Source organism: Triticum dicoccoides, chromosome 3B (assembly GCF_002162155.2).
Source record: "Triticum dicoccoides isolate Atlit2015 ecotype Zavitan chromosome 3B, WEW_v2.0, whole genome shotgun sequence".
Taxonomy (NCBI): domain Eukaryota; kingdom Viridiplantae; phylum Streptophyta; class Magnoliopsida; order Poales; family Poaceae; genus Triticum; species Triticum dicoccoides.
In genome coordinates, this window is record NC_041385.1 from 81,314,870 (window position 1) to 81,326,822 (window position 11,953).

At 41.6% G+C, this 11,953-nt stretch overlaps 1 long non-coding RNA gene across 1 annotated transcript; it reads left to right on the forward strand.

Annotated features, from left to right (window-relative positions):
- The first annotated feature begins 727 nt into the window (after nt 1-727).
- Nucleotides 728-1,931, forward strand: LOC119280857. The gene is made up of 3 exons (XR_005138195.1): nt 728-814; nt 1,278-1,370; nt 1,839-1,931. It is a non-coding gene; the product is annotated as an uncharacterized LOC119280857 (long non-coding RNA).
- Nucleotides 1,932-11,953: the final 10,022 nt, after the last annotated feature.

Sequence of the window (11,953 nt, forward strand, 5' to 3'; positions counted from 1 at the left end):
CGCTCACTCGTGCGCGCTCTCTTTGTCACCTCGCTTCGTCCCGTTCGAACGCCCTGTCCTACAGCTCTGCACCATGGCCATCCGTTCCTCCATTGGTGCTGTTGGTTGAGGTTCTTTCTATTCTGCTCCACCGGTTCTTTCCTGCCGTTGTTTCTACGATTTACTGATCTGGTCTGTTTCCATTTGCTCCCTTCGTGCGCAGCTTCCTTGGATTTCGCGTTGGCTCCTTCATAGGAACGTGGGCCGTTCCGTTCTTGTTGTCCAGGTTAGTTTGAGCCTCTGCTTCTCTATGGGTGCATGCCTATTACTCCCTCCGTTCGGAATTACTTGTCGTAGAAAGATACATCCATTTCCGAGACAAGTAATTCCGAAAGGAGGGAGTAGGTGTTTGATGAAATGCGTGAGGGTTACTCGATGAATGTTGCCGTGTGTTTTCATCTTGCGTTGGTTGTGCATGGTTCGCGTGTCAGTTTCCGTGGCTTGTATGAGGATATGCTGATGCTGATGCTTTTGTGAGATAGTGATGTTTGAAGGCCATGTGTCTTTTTGTTCTAATCTAATTATCAAGTGGGAGGTGTACTCATCTATTTGTTGTTCCCCTCCTTCGCGTTTCAGCACCTGGTGATCCGGAGCAGCTCCCAGGAGAATCACAGGGGAGTACACCTCCCACTTGATAATTAGATTAGAGATCTGTGCCTTTCTTTCTAACTAGAGCTAACAACAGCTACCAACGGACACAGAAGAGATACGTGGCATATTTTCTCCAGCCGAAGAACATTCCGTCAATGACCAGCCTAAAGAACAGACGGATGAGGTTACTTCCTCTCCCCAACAAACCCGATGTTTAAAGTGATTCCTTTACCAATTCTAGGCATTATAGGCATTACAGGAATTATAGGCATTACAGGAATTGGTAGCCGCTGTAATGCCTGTAATTTCTGTCATGCCCATACGCCACTGCTCATATTGTTTGACTTCTGGTCCCAGCTCATACTATATTCTGCTGTTGATTGACAGAATTCTCTGTTGTTAATGATATACTGCAATTAGGTTCAACCTAGGCATTATAAAATACAGAACGACAGACGCAAACAAACAGAACATGTACAAGTGCAGAATTCCTAAGAAATCTCTTTTATAACCAAACTAAACAATTAATTAATAACTGGAAAAAACGAGTTTTCACCATTGTAGTATTCCTCTCCTTAGCTTGCTATGTGCTTCTCTTAAATGTCAACAGCTTGCATAACCTACTAATTAATATCTGCACACTGCAGGATGAGGTGGCAAGCATGGAAGTAACCCACAGCCAGTTTTCTTCATATGTGGCATGGTACAAACAATATGAGAATTCACGGCACGGTTCTGAGGTTAGTGATTACAATTAAAAACAGCCAGTCCCAGTTATTTCAGAGACAACCTAATATTAGCATTGGCCTATATATTATCACGGCATTCAACTAACTCCATTTACAGTTTATTTTAGCCATTTTATTCCTTTGGACCTCAAAATAGTAACTCACATCTTCCCTACGTTGCATAATTTTTCTGGGCTATTATATCATGTAACTGATCTCTCGTTACTATCGGAACCTTGATAAAACTCCTGAAAATGAAGCTAAAGCTATGTACAGCCAAAAAATGTGGGGTCAGGCTACCTCACATTGTTTCCAGTATATCAACATTTAATCTGTAGAAAGAGATGGTGTTTGCGCTGGTTGTGATTTTTTTTATTTCATTGCTGGAGAGAACCAATTATCTTATTTCGCAAATTTATACCGCCTCTGTATTATTGTCATGCTGCCCTTCTAAACAGTGGCATCTATTTAAAACCACAGGCAGTACCAGCGATGGTCAAAATACCTTACAGGATGATGTTGGATGTTCTTTTAGAGACTCTGGGCCTTCCACCAGCCGAGTACCGAACCAGAGTATATGATGGCAGCAGGGTGTGTGTGACAATATTGTTCCATACACCCACATCATATGTTGGGAATGATAGGAATCGAATGGCTATTCCCGAGGTACAATCTGTTGATCATTCTATGTCAGAAAGACAGTGCTGCTATGGAAGCAATTGGGTACATTAAATGCACAGTGAAGACAGAGATAAGAGACTATAATTACAGCACCATGAAGAAACTCGAGGAGGAAAATCGGTCTCTAAAACATGAGCTTAATATAGCTAGGTACAACAAGAAGAAAATGAAGACAAAAATCAGATCCATCAAGAACAAGCTAATGATTGCTACATATGAGAAGAAGCAAAATGCTATGGGCTGGTTCGTCTTAACAAGATACCTTTCAATCTATGTTGTATTCTGCTCCTTTTGCTTGCCGTGGCTGCAGAAGCTAGGTGCAATTGTATAATTAGCTTCCCCTTTAAACCAAGACTTGCCAAACTAAGAGCCATCAGGATGGGTTTTTAGAACCTGGGCCTTTCAATCTATCTTGTATTCTGCTCCTTTTGCTTGCCGTGGCTGCAGAAGCTAGATGCAATTTTATAATTAGGTTCCTCTTTAAACCAAGACTTGCCAAGCTATGTGTGTAAGAAGTAATGTTTTTTATGTTATAAGTATTTATTACGTATGCAATTCATGCTTCTATGGACACGTGCTTAACATCTGCCGTTTAATATATTTCTATATGAACGATGTAGACATAATCATTCATATAAATAACTCATTTCCCCGCGGTTATGGTAATTGTGAAGCTAATTTACTAAAAAATATTGATGCAACTAATACATGATTTTATTTTTCATTTGTTACATACTATTTGTCCAAAAGTAAAACAATTAATACATGGTTTTATTTTCAAAGCACACATGGGATCAAGAGCCTCTACGCCATTTGGCGCAACGGGTCAACTGGAGCATACCCGACCCAACCCAACCAAGCAGCTGAGCATCCGCTTCTCCTCTCTCGCTCGATTCGATTCGATTCGAGTGCCCCAACCCAAACCGGCTGGCCGCCGCCGCCGCCGCCGATCTCCTCTCCCCCAACCCTACCGGCGACCTCGTCTCCTCCAGCCCTCCACCACACCACATCGCCCTCTCCTCCTCCCGACTCCTTCTCTTCTCTCCCCTTCCCTTCCCTTCCCAGGGAGAGGGAGGGATGCCCCAGATCCACCTCCGCAGCAGCTCGGGCCGCGGCAACCACGCGCCGGCAGAGGACGACTACTCCCACCGCCACCGCGTCCTCCGCCTTCCAACCCCATGGCCGCCCGCCCCGTCCAACCTCCATGGCTGTCCCGAAACCCTAGCCCGTGGCCATGGCGCCCGAGCTCACTATCCTTCTCCGACAAGGTAAGAATCCCTCCTCTATTCTCTTCTTCTTCTGCTTCTCTGCTCTACCCTGCTCTCTCTCTCTCTGACCTCTCATCTTCCCCAACCACGCAGCAGACCAGCAGGTGCGGCGCAAGGCCGAGCACGCCGATCGATGCAGCGCACATCAGCAGGACCACGACGCCATGAGGGTGCAGGAGGTGACCACGCCAAACAGCCGGCCTTCAGGGTAATATTCTCGTTACAGTTCCATCATGTACGTGAGTTGCAGCATGTAGGCGGAATGGTGGATGTGCAGAATGTGCCCGTTCGTGCCTCCCTGCCAAGTGCTGTACATATTTCCGAGAGTTGCAGCAGTAACCAACCGGAGCATGTAGAGATTTGCAGCGATTGGTAATTTGGTAGGTTAGTTGGTGGCAGTAAAAAAATAATGGACCTTTCTTCATCATTTAGAGAAATGACATGACCTGTAGATATATGCATGTGAATTAGTAATTTAGTTTTACCAAATAAGTTGAACAAACTCATTTTCGAATTTCAGTCAAGAGGGCTGTCAATTATTAAGATTCACCTTATTATTCGCCGATACAAGAAAGATAAGAGACCTCAAGTTAGTAAGATTGACAGTGAACTAGATTGAGCAAAGTCGTCGATGTTTACCATTGACCTCGCCTAATTTGAAAGACTGCAGTTTAGGAGTCACTCCCTTTTTTTTTGCATTTGCACACTGTTTTCACATTATGTACCTTGGTTCACTTCAACTGAGAATTGAAGGCCTTTTTGATGTTGTGCACTTGTCCCATGTTAGCTTCTGAGAATTTGATGGCTGCGACCCGCGAGGCCGAGCACGCCGATGCAGCGCACATCAGCAGGACCACGACGCCACGAGGGTACAGGAGGCGACAGCCGGTGTCCAGGGTAACATTCTCGTTCCAGTTCCATCATGTACGTGAGTAGGATTGTTCCTCCTGTAGGTGGAACGGTGGATGTGCAGCATGTGCCTGTTCGTGCCTTCCTGCCAACCACATACTGTATTTCCTAGAGGAGCAGTAGTAATTAACTGGAGCAGAGATTGGTAGTTTGTCTGGTTAGTTGGTGGCAGTAAAAAAAGAATGGAGCTTTCTACATCGTTCAGACAAATGAAATGACCTGTAGATATATGCATCTTAGTTAGTAATTTAGTTTTACCAAATAAGTCTAACTAAGTCATTTTCGAATTTCAGTCGAGGGCTGTCAGTGATTAAGATTCACCTTATTATTCCCCAATATAAGAAAGATAGAAAACTTAGATTGGCAGTGCCTAATTTGAAAGACCGCTGTGATTAAGTTGGACTTGTCAATTTGCATTTATTAACTGTAAAAAATGTTCTTCTCTGCAGACCAAGAAGAAATTTCTTGAACTGAAACTTTCTAGTCTGGGTATGTCATAAATTCATGAATGATGGACACGCTGCTCTTTTCCTGTGGCTGATAGTTATTCTTCTCTGAGTAAATGAATTCCCTTTTGTTGTGCCATGATTCAGAACTCTTCATTTGTTTGGATCTGGAGTGTTCATTCAATACTTGCATCTGCGCTTTTCTATTGGACCTGCGAAAAATTTTACTGCTCACCTATTAAATAATAATTTAAATTAAAGCATGGCTGGGATTGGTTGTGGTGCTACAGTTGTTGGAGTGCAGCTCGGATGGGCATTATACCTTTCTTATCTGTGTGGAAGTATTACACTTCTTGTGAAAGTGCTACACTTCCTGTATGCTGCTACATGCATGATTTGAGAAAATCATGTTCCTCTGCCTTCTGCTACCCAGCATTCTAATCCTTGGTTTCTGGAAGCATTATACTTTTCTTATTGTGACCGCATCATGATTTTCAACTCAAAACATGATATCGTTCCATTAAAATGTCAAATATTTGGAATTTTTTGTTCCCATGTTATTGCGTGTCACGCGATTTCTCAAAACTGCTCGTAGGGTTAGAAGTAATGGATAATGTATCTGTTTGCTTGTATTTTTCCTCATTTAAGGAGATGGAACCTGATGCATTTCTACACAAGTTTTAGAGAAAACATACATCTTATGATTATGAATTTCAGAAATACCATGTTGCATTTTAGCGCATATATTCAGTTCTAATGTCAGTATTGTACTATTGTTAGACTATACTTGAAGAGCTATTCCGATTACAGTGTCCCAGTTCACAAACTCGAAATCTTGTCATTTCTACTATTACTTGCTTGAACATATTTTGATAGTTGACCTCTGGTCTGTTGAAGCTTAAAGTGCTACCTTTTTGGCTTATGCTTGTTGTTTTTCATTGCAAACAGCAGGTGAAGGTGAAGCGTTTCTCGCCAGGTTAGCAACCACTGCTAGAAGGATCAGAATGGTGTTCTGTACTGACCTCCATTTTGCCACTGAAAATCGCTAGGCCGTGCATGAGGAGACGGTCGTCAAGGGCCTGGACGGAGATGCTTCCTCCGTCTGCTGCTGGTAGGCCATGGAGCTTCCGAGCCTATCAGGAAGGAGGAAGGGCTAAGATCTACCCTACGGGAGGAAGGAAGGAGGAAGAGGCCATTGGCGACGGAGAAATCCCCGTCATCGGCTGCTCCTCCAAGTCCCAAGGTAACCCCTCCCCTCTTCTCTTCTCTTCTCATTATCCTCTACATCCAAGGAAGCAAGGTTCTGAGGGTGGAAACCATAGCAGTGAAGTTAGACAAAGACTGAAAGAGGTCATATTATTCACAAAGACTCAAGTTGGACAGTTCCTTCTAACTTGTTACATTCTGCTCGATCTGTTAGATATAAAAATCTTCAGAAAGAAAACAAAGTCCTCTTTAATTTGCTTACGCTCTTACTACAAGACTGCTGGTTTAGTTACTTGTTCCAGATCAGCTTTCAATTTCTAAGAGATTCTTTTTATAAGTCACGGCCAAATTTGTCTCTGAAGAAGCACGTTGATAGATACATGAAAACTTTTTATGTCCTCTGAGTATTCAGACACAGAACACAATTCCCCTTTATGTGTGGACATTGGCGATGGTGTACGAGCGGAATCTAACTTTATACTGTTAAAATTTGTCATTATGGGCTTCTTAGTTTATTTTGAAAGCCTTGATATTTTATTGCAGCCCTAAAATAATTATAAGCATAGATGGAGGTTTAGTATAATGATATGCCCAATACTTTACAGTGGAGTAAAAGAGCTCTTCCTTGAATCCAATGTTCTACTCTGTTAGGAGTTTGTATTATCATATTACCACTTTAAATTGCATTTGATATCTGTTCCTCTTCATAGGGATGGAGGAGGTCCATCATTATCTACCACAACAATGATCAGGTACAAGCAAAACATAAGTCTCGTCCCTATTTTCTTGCTCATGCTTAATATGCTCTCGATACACTTGGTCGTTTTTGTGGGTTGTTCATTATTTCCATGATTCTATAAATTCTGTTATATTGGAATGTTGTTCATGTCTTATTTTGTTTCTATGCTTGGGTTGTAGGTGGAAGGATGTGCCTGGTTTGTTCTTGTTGTTGTTGTTGTATTCAGATGATATCGACCTGTTATTTAGACATCATGCTCTGGTGGTAAAAAGAAAGTGGTGGAGCTTGCCTATGTGGACCATGCCTATTTATGGTGCATATGGTCGGATCACGTAGGGATTTCAATCGCCTTTGTAGCACTGATATGATGCTCTTGAATTTGTTGCATACATTCTGCCACGTTTTTAAGTCGCCGTAATCAGGCCACAGTCATAGCCACCAACACTGCAAATGGTCAATCAATTCTCCCAAGTCCCAACACAACCATGTTGGTTTTACTTGGTTAAACCAAATAAATCAGAACCACCCTCTAATCTTCTTTAGCTGCCAACTGCTGCAAATGCGAACTATGGTATATATTAACCAAGGTGGCACACACACACACACACACACACACACACACACACACATGCTCTACTGATTTGATGTGTCTTCTTGGTGATTGATTTAAATTAAGGTCAAATAGTACTCATGACGGTAGTATAAATCAAGGGTTACTTGCTGGCCAAATTGATAACGCGTCTCCTCGATGACTGATTGTTAACTACAAGAAAACTTTTTCAGGGGCTTGCTGATCACAAAAGGTCAACTTGGAGCTCCTCTCTAACCTTGCAGGTAATTAATCATCTCATGAGTTTCTAAGAAATACATCGCTGCTGTCCGTTTCTAGCAGAATGTATTTCTTATGCCTCGAATCTATGATTTGGAATTTCATTAAACTAGGAATTATGATGACAAGTACACTGAGGCGGCACAAGGGTTCTGGAGAGGTGAGATGGTCTTAACATATTGCTGTTCATTATCTTCTACGGTGGCACATAGAGAAGAAGTTTGGGAGCCTGGCATGCTCTTCTCATGTTTAAATGCTAGAGATGTACCATAGTGTTCAATTTTTTCCCTCTTTGGTTCTTATCATTGTCGGACATATGTTCTTGTCTGTTGCATACCCATTTCACATTAACTACTGAGGCAAATTATGATTTGCTATGTTATGGTAAAGGCTTATATTTAAAGCAGTACGCTTGCCACTCCAGCACCTTTTGCTCCCTTATGTAGTCCGTCACCGCCTTGTCATCAAGGACACGAGTGCATTTGTTCAGTGGACGTTACTTTTTGCCTTGGTAGCAGTAGTAGTCAATAGTGCATTAGTTAAACCAAAATCAATCAGAGACCCTCTAATCTTCTTTCGCTACTAGCTATACTGACGTGATGCATCTCCTATATGGTTGATTTAAGTTAAGGTCAAACATTGTTCATGGCGCTAGTATGATAATTCAAGAGTTTATGTACCTGTTGTACTGATGTGAAGTGCCTCCTTCATGATTAATTGATTGTAACTAGGAGAAAACTTTTTTCAGGGGCTTGCGGACCACAAGGACCGACTTGGAGCTCCTCTCTGCCCTCGCAGGTGGGTAATGGTCTCATGGGTTGTCAGAAGGATCTATGGTCTGCTTGTTTCTGACATACATTTTTACTCATGCCTGAACTTGCTAATTTGGATTTTCTTTAAACTAGGCATTACGATGACGAGGCCGCCGAGGCAGCGCAAAGGTTTTGGAACTGTCTGTGTGTTCTCATGCAAGAAAGGTGGGTCATTGTTTGTAAAATCTTGTATTTTATTATCATTTACAGTAGCACGTTTAAGGACTGGAGATGTAGCAGAGTGTTCAGTTTTCCTCTTGGCTTCTTATCATTGTCTGACATGATACATACTTTGCATGTCCTAGTCACTAGTGAGCGTGTGATAATGAAGTGAATCATCCACCTCTATAGCTCGGTTCCGTCCATGTTTTTTGTTTGGTACTTTGATCTCAGTCTGGATTGTGGTGTGCTTTTGTGATGTTATCCAGCTTGAAAATAAACAAGTGTTCAGAATAGTTGCAAAAGAAGCTCGACAGAAACTATACCTTGCTAATTAATAGTATCAGACTATATCTACTGCAAGTGGTTCATGCCTAACACAGCAAGCTTCAAATTGAAACTCTCTCTATATAGTCATTTCATTATTTCGACGGCATTAGAATTGAATAGTTATGGTTGTGATAGATATATGTGCTGCGCCCTTTACTGTTCTTCACAATGAGTGGGTCAGGTCCGCTGTAGGTATCTTATCTTTCGTAGAGGTGGGATGTATAACTAGATGGCCAAAGCTGATCCAAGGAACTACTAGTAGCAGCCTTAAATTCTGTTGGCAGCAAAGTTGTAAATGTCTTTTCTGTTGCATGCCTGAATAATGTATTTGTGCTATCTAATCCTGAACTAATATAATAATGGTTCTGAAGTACTATGCCTGAATAATGTATTTGTGCTATTTAATCCCGAACTAATATAATAATGGTTCTGAAGTACTATGATGTTGGTTGCTCCACCAGTTATACATGCTGTTATATATAGTGCCTTTGCCATCAGTGATCTTCCTCTGTTTGCTATCATCCTCTTACTTGAGATGTTCATTTGATGGCTTTGTGTCAAGTCATTGGTAGATGGTGATGACTCCTTTGTTATAGTCATGATTGTTTGTTATTCTGCAATTGAACTTGGGATTCTTTGTTCAACTGATCTGTATTAGCTTGCTTGCTATGTCCTTATTATTTTGGCAGCATACCAAGCTATGCATGCTTCTCAGCTGCAGGTGTTCCCAAATGCTGCTGACAACCAGATGCAAGTGGGTACCCGTGTGTTGCAAGGTGAACCTGAGATGGCAACAGACAGCAAGTTCCTGGGCGAGTTTGACCTCATCGTCATCCCGCCAGCACCAAGGGCCACACACACAGATCGAGGTGGACACCGTCGCCTAAGACCAAGCCCACCTCCACAACCGTGCGTCGGGAGAGGAGGAATGGCTATTGCTTCCTCCACTGTGTTCACATCACCCCCACCCAAGTCGGGCAACTTGCTGTACAGGTGAGAACATTTCCCCTCTCAGTTGATCAAAACAATGTTCGGTGTTGGATCAGGCATTTAAGAAAATTATGGTGTCACCTTTCATTTATTACTTCTCACCAAAGCTCTCGCCTTACTTGTTGTATAGGTGCATCTTCTCTTGCTGTATAGGCTAATTTGGTTGGTTAGTTGGTGCCAGTAAAAAAAGAACGGGCCTTTCTTCATCGTTTAGACAAATGGCATGACCTGTAGATATATGCATGTGAATTAGTAATTTTGTTTTACCAAATAAGTTGAAAAAAGTCATTTTCGAATTTCAGTCAAGAGGGCTGTCAATGATTAAGATTCACCTTATTGTTCCTCAATACAAGAAAGATAGAAAACTCAAGAGCAAAGTCATCGATGTTTACCATTGACCTCACCTAATTTGAAAGACTGCAGTTTAGGAATCACATTTTTTTGCATTTGTACACAGTTTAGACATTATGTGCCTTGGTTCGCTTCAACTGAAAATTGAAGACCTTTTTGATGTTGTGCAATTGTCGCATGTTAACTTTTGAGAATTTGATTGCTTATTTGATGATGTTGTTTTGTTTATGTGACAATCTGAGAGCTTATCCACAGTAGCTTCTCTCTGCTGAGGACGGTTGTACCTGTCAATTTGCATTTATTAACTGGGAAAAATGTTTCTTCACTAAAGATAAAAAGAGCGATTTCTTGAACTGAAATTTTCTAGTCTGGGTATGTCATAACTCCTTGAATGATGGGCGCGCTGTTGTTTTCCTGTGGTTTATAGTTATTCTTCTCTGACTAAATGAATTCCTTTTTGCTGTTGCATGATTCAGAACTCGTCATTGTTTGGATCTGGAGTGTTCATTCTAAACCTGCATTTACGCTTTTCTATCAGACTTGCGAAAAAACCCACTGCCCACCTATTAAATAATTAAATTAAAGCACGATTGGGATTGGTTATGGTGCTACAGGTTTTGGGGTGCGGCTCGGATGTTAGTTTTTACTAGCAGGCATTATACCTCCTTATCCGTGTGAAAATATTACACTTGTGAAAATGCTACACTTCCTGTATGCTGCTACATGAATGATTTGAGGAAATCATGTCTAGGACACCATGTTAACCTTGGTTTCTGGAAGCATTATACTTTTTCTATCATGGCAGCATTATGATTTTCAATTCATAACCTTCTATCCTTCCATTAAGATGTGAAATATTTGGATCTTTTTATTCCCATGTTATTGAGTGTCCTGCGATTCCTCAAAACTGCTCTTAAGGTTACAAGTAATAGATAATGTATCTGTTTGCTTGTATTTTTCCTCATTCAAGGAGATGGAACCTGATGCATTTCTACACAAGTTTTAGAGAAAACATACATCTTATGATTATGACTTTCAGAAACACCAAGGTTCATTTAAGCAAAGATATTCAGTTCTACTGTCAGTATTGTTACACTAGAAGAGCCATCCTGATTACAGTGTCCCAGTTCACAAACTCAAAATCTTGACGCTTTTACTATTACTTGCTTGAACATATTGTGATAGTTGACCTCTGGTCTGGTGAGGCTTAAAGTGTTGCCTCTTTGGCTTATGCTTGTTTTTCGTCATTGTGAACAGGTGAAGGTGAAGCGATTCTTGCCAGGTCAGCAACCACTACTAGAGGGATCAGAATGGTATTCTGGATTGGAGCTCCATTGCCACTCAAAATCACGAGTGGCCGTGCGTGAGGAGACGGTCGTCAAGGGCCTGGTTGGAGATGCTTCCTCCGTTTGGTGCTGCTCGGCCATGGAGCTTCTTAGCCTATCAGGAAGGAGGAAGGACTAAGATTTACCCTACGGAAGGAAGGAAGGAAGGAAGGAGGAAGAGGCCACCGGCAATGGAGAAATCCCCCATAATCGGCAGCTCCTCCAAGTCCCAAGGTAACACCTCCCTCTTCTCTTCTCTTCTCATTATCCTCTACATTCAAGGAAGCAAAGGTTCTGAGGGTGGAAACCCTAGCAGTGAAGTTAGACAAAGACTGAAAGAGGTCATATTATTGACAAAGACTCAAGTTGGACAGAGTCTTCTAACTTGTTACATTCTGTTTGATCTCTTACATATAAAAATCTTCAGAAAGAAAACAAAGCCCTCTTTTATCTGCTTACATTCTTACTATAGGACTGTTGTTTAGTTACTTGTTCCAGATCAGCTTTCAAGTTGTAAGAGATTCTCTTTATAATTCATGACCAATTTGTT